The following is a 6,000-nucleotide window of genomic DNA, read 5'->3' on the forward strand; positions in this document are numbered from 1 at the left end:
TTGGTATATAATTTTCTGCTTCAGTATGTATGTGGATCAGTCCAGTTCAGTTCAGTCACTCAGTCGTGTCCTACTCTTTGCAACCCCATGAACCACAGCACGCCAGGACACCCTATCCATCACCAACTCCTGGAGTCCACCCAATCCCACGTCCATCGAGTCAGTGATGCCATCCAACTATCTCATCCTCTATCGTCCCCTTCTCTTCTTGCCCCAAATCCCTCCCAACATCAGGATCTTTTCCAATGAGTCAGCTCTTCACATCAGGTGGCCAAAGTATTGGAGTTTCAGCTTCAACATCAGTCCTTCTAGTGAACACCCAGGATTGATCTCCTCTAGAATGGACTGGTTGGATCTCTTTGCAGTACAAGGGACTCTCAAGAGTCTTCTCCAGCACCACAGTCCAAAGCATCAATTCTTTGGATATCAGCTTTCTTTATAGTCCAACTCTCCCATCCATACATGACCACTGGAAAAAACCATAGCCTTGACTAGATGGACCTTTGTTGGCAAAGTAATGTCTCTACTTTTTAATATGCTGTCTAGGTTGGTCATAACTTTCCTTCCAAGGACTAATCATCTTTTAATTTATGGCTGCAATCAGCATCTGCAGTGATTTTGGAGCCCAGAAAAATAGTCTCTCACTGTTTCCATTGTTTCCCCATGTATTTGTCATGAAGTAATGGGACTGGATGCCATGATCTTAGTTTTCTGAATGTTGAAATTTAAGTCAACGTTTTCACTCTCTTCTTTCACTTTCATCAAGAGGTTCTTTATCTCTTCTTTACTTTCTGCCATAAGGGTGGTGTCATCTGCATATCTGAGGTTATTGATATTTCTCCTGGAAATCTGGATTCCAGCTTGTGCTTCTTCCAGCCCAGTGTTCTTCATGATGTACTCTGCATATAAGTTAAATAAGCAGGGTGACAATATACAGCCTTGATGTACTCCTTTTCCTATTTGGAACCAGTCTGTTGTTCCATGTCCAGTTCTAACTGCTGCTTCCTGACCTGCATACAGGTTTCTCAAGAGGCAGGTCAGGTGGTCTGGTATGCCATTCTCTTTCAGAATTTTCCACAGTTTATTGTGATCCACACAGTCAAAGGCTTTCGCATAGTCAATAAAGTAGAAATAGATGTTTTTCTGGAGATCTTGCTTTCTCCATGATCCAGCAGATGTTGGCAATTTGATCTCTGGTTCCTCTGCCTTTTCTAAAACCAGCTTGAGCATCTGAAAGTTCATGGTTCACATATTGCTGAAGCCTGGGTTGGAGAATTTTGAGCATTACGTTCCTAGCATGTGAGATGAATGTAATTGTGTGGTAGTTTGAGCATTCTTTGGCATTGCCTTTCTTTGGGATTGGATAAAGCTGCCTAGGTAGGTCATAACTTTTCTTCCAAGGAGCAAGTGTCTTTTAACTTCATGGCTGCAGTCACCATCTGCAGTGATTTTGGAGCTCCCCAAAATAAAGTCTGTCACTGTTCCTACTATTTCCCCATTTATTTGCCATGAAGTAATGGGACCAAATGCCATGATCTTAGTTTTCTAAATGTTGATGATTAGACAAAAGGAAATCAGGAATAGGTCTTAATTGAAGACTTCCTATGTGACAATCACAGTGGCATCATTAAAAAAAATATACATAGTGCATCATGTAATCATTACTTAAGTTCCATAAGATAGGGATTATTATTATCTTAATTTTACTTTCCTGGAAATTCAGTGTCATGTAACATACCCATGAATATCAACTAGATATGGGGGAAATTAAATCTTAAATCTATGTCTACTTTATTTTGAGGTTATGCACTCTTCGTGTATTTTGGATAATATAACATTTATTAAATATTAGGTGCTATGTTAAATTTCATAGTTCTGCACATCTCACAGTTTAAAAGGGGATATAAATTAATAACCACATAATTACAATAGACAAAAAATAGAACAGAATGGTACCCAATAATACATCAGTTCAGTTCAGTTCATTTCAGTCGCTCAGTCGTTTCCGACTCTCCGCAACCCCATGAATCACAGCAGCCAGGCCTCCCTGTCCATCACCAACTCCCGGAGTTCACTCTAACTCATGTCCACAGAGTCGGCGACGCCATCCAGCCATCTCATTCTCTGCCGTCCCCTTCTTAGAATGGACTGGTTGGATCTCCTTGCAGTATAAGGGACTCTCAAGAGTCTTCTCCAACACCACAGTTCAAAAGCATCAATTCTTCGGTGATCAGCTTTCTTCACAGTCCAACTCTCACATCCATACATGACCACGGGAAAAACCATAGCCTTGACTAGACGAACCTTGGTTGGCAAAGTAATGTCTCTGCTTTTTAATATATTATCAAGGTTGGTCATAACCTTCCTTCCAAGGAGTAAGCGTCTTTTAATTTCATGGCTGCAATCAGCATCTGCAGTGATTTTGGAGCCCAAAAAAATAAAGTCTGACACTGTTTCCACTGTTTTTCCATCTATTTCCCATGAAGTGATGGGACCAGATGCCATGATCTTTGTTTCCTGAATGTTGAGCTTCAAGCCAATATTTTCACTCTCCTCTTTCACTTTCATCAAGAGGCTTTTGAGTTCCTCTTCACTTTCTGCCATAAGGGTAGTGTCATCAGCATATCTGAGATTATTGATATTTCTCCTGGCAGTCTTGATTCCAGCTTGTGCTTCTTCCAGCCCAGCGTTCCTCATGATGTACTCTGCATATAAGTTAAATAAGCAAGGTGACAATATACAGCCTTGACGCACTCCTTTTCCTATTTAGAACCAGTCTGTTGTTCCATGTACAGTTCTAACTGTTGCTTCCTGACCTGCATACAGGTTTCTCAAGAGGCAGGTCAGGTGGTCTGGTATTCCCATCTCTTTCAGAATGTTCCACAGTTTATTGTGATCCACAGTCAAAGGCTTTGGCATAGACAATGAAGCAGAAATAGATGTTTTTCTGGAACTCTCTTGCTTTCTCCATGATCCAGCAGATGTTGGCAATTTGATCTCTGGTTCCTCTGCCTTTTCTAAAACCTGCTTGAACATCTGTACGTTCAGGGTTCACGTATTGCTGAAGCCTGGCTTGGAGAATTTTGAGCATCACTTTACTAGCGTGTATGTACTATGAAAAATATTTTATTTTATCAAAACATTCAGTTTGTTACCTTAAAATAGAATATGTTACTATTTTTAAATACAGAGAAATAACAATAAGAAATTGAGATGACCAATGATAGCATCAACCAGATACTGATGACATTAGAAATTAGCAGAACTATCAAGAGGCATACAACATAATGTGAAAACCCCTATTCTCTCTTCCCCAAACCCTGTTAATACAGAGAGCTTCCTGTAAGACATACAAACTTACAGGTGGCCTGATGAATCACTCTATAGACATTTCTACAACTTGCCTGTTTAAAAATAATATACTTTGTGACAATTTATATGCTAATGCATTAAGATCTATGACATTTATTTTAACAGCTGAATACTCTTCTATTGTATGGAAGTACCAGAATTGATCTAATTAATCTCTATTGATGAACATTTAAGTTATTTTCAGGATGTGCTATTAAAAATGCTGCATTGAACATCCTGTGCATGTATTTAAAGATGAACCTTTTAATGTACACTGACAAATTCCTAACAGTATAATTGCTAAATCAAATATTAACATAAATGACAAATTTTATGTATTGTTAAGTATCATCTCTACGCTCAAAGTAAATAATGGTGACAATTAGGATGAATTTAAGGTTTTATTTCCCCTAAAGTCAGCTTAGACATCAATCCAGATTTATTACATTCCTTGATTAACGATCAAGGCAGTCCAATGCCTATTTTGGCATTAGAAAAGACTGAAGAATGTATATTTTGAGTTATTTAAAATGATTTTCAAAAATGATTGCAGATGTGTGAATTTTGTGATTTGTTTTGGTTTCCCTTTAAATAGCTGCAAAATACAAGTCCCATAGAACCACCTAGTTTCCTTAATAGCTCTACCTTGAGTAAGGTTTTACATAATCATATAACTCTTATTACTTTTCAAAGTAAAAAATGATGCATCAACTCCTAGTTTCTCTTGAATCATGCATTACTTTCTGGTTAAACAACATTTTTCAGAAAAGCAAGCAATACAAAATGAGAGCTAACAATAATTGAATATTTACTAGATGCCAGGGGTGGCTCAGAGGTTAAAGCGTCTGCCTCCAATGCGGGAGACCCAGGTTCGATCCCTGGGTTGGGAAGATCCCCTGGAGAAGGAAACAGTAACCCACTCCAGTATTCTTGCCTGGAGATCCCATGGACGGAGAAGCCTGGTAGGCTACAGTCCACGGGGTCGCAAAGAGTCGGACACAACTGAACGACGGAACACAGGCTCTGTTATAACTAATCGGACAATACTAATTCACTTAACCCTCACAGAAATGCCATGGAGAAATTTCACAAGTTGGAATTTGAGTCCACAATAAATTGGGGTAGTGTCTCTTCAGAATGTATGCTATTAAACACTACACTGCAGTTTTCTTAAGGATAAAATGTATTCATATCATGGAACAATACTAAAATGGAGTTTATGTTGTTAAGATGATCTAGATTGAAGGCAGGAGAAGGGGATGACAGAAGATGAGATGGTTGGATGGCATCACTGACTAAATGGACATGGATTTGAGCAAGCTCTGGGAAATGGTGATGAACAGGGAAAGCCTGGCATGCTGCAGTCCATGGGGTTGCAAAGAGTTGGACACAACTGAGCAACTGAACTGAACTTTGCTCAATGAAAAGTGATGTAAATACATTTTCTACTGAAGTTTAAACTCTTCTCTTTTAGATTAATCTACTTATTTAGATGGACTTTCTTATCCCCAGGAAGCCAAACTAATAGTAGACTTTTTTCCAAACAAAAACACAAGATTCATTTTAACTCATCTGAAGTTTACTAGAGACAAAAAAAAAAATCTATCTTTTTGTTGAGAATCATCGAAAATGCCAAACATGTGAAGACTACATATTTATATATAATATGTGCATAATGTATGTATATATATGTATATTACAGTTTGTGTTGTGTATGTTTATTTCATGGCTTAAAGATGTTCTGACATAAGAGCAAAGAATTACAAGCATGCAAAGAAATGGTATTTATTGTGGTAACTTACTCTGTTGTTGAATCATTGTCCTAAGCAATGGCTGCTAGGGTTTGGAAAGTCTGCATACCAAGTAGTAAGTTCTATAGGCTAATGTTTACAATGGGATCAGACCAAGTAGAGGGCAGGGTTTTGCTGACTGAATTCTGGAACATACTTGTATTCTAATTGTAGAGAGGATCATAGGGAGACTATATTTTTTAATCATTAAAATAATACATTGGTTATTTATATTACATGCTTAGTGATCCTCAGAGCATCATTCAGCATATTAATATTAACATGTACCATCTCATATAATAGTTTTAGAATCCATTTATGCTCAGTGTTTAGTCCACTTAGATACTGAGTTTTTCATACCTCTGACACAAGACAAAGGAGTACGTCAAGGCTGTATACTGTCACCCTGCTTATTTAACTTATATGAAGAATACATCATGCAAAATGCTGGGCTGGATGAAGCACAAGCTGGAATCAAGATTGCAGGGAGATATATCAATAACCTCATATATGCAGATGGCACCACCCTTATGGCAGAAAGTAAAGAAGAACTAAAGAGCCTAATGATGAAAGTGAAAGAGGAGAGTGAAAAAGTTAGCTTAAAGCTCAACATTCAGGAAACTAAGATCATGGCATCTGGTCCCATCACTTCATGGGAAATAGATGGGGAAACAGTAGAAATAGTGTCAAACTTTATTTTTTGGGGGCTCCAAAATCACTGTGGATGCTGATTGCAGCCATGAAAGTAAAAGACGCTTACACCTTGGAAGGAAAGTTATGACCAACCTAGATAGCACATTAAAAAGCAGAGGCATTACATTGCCATCAAAGGTTCGTCTAGTCAAGGCTATGGTTTTTC

Source organism: Moschus berezovskii, chromosome 8 (assembly GCF_049115385.1).
Source record: "Moschus berezovskii isolate FMDL1 chromosome 8, NW_MosBer_1.0, whole genome shotgun sequence".
NCBI lineage: Eukaryota > Metazoa > Chordata > Mammalia > Artiodactyla > Moschidae > Moschus > Moschus berezovskii.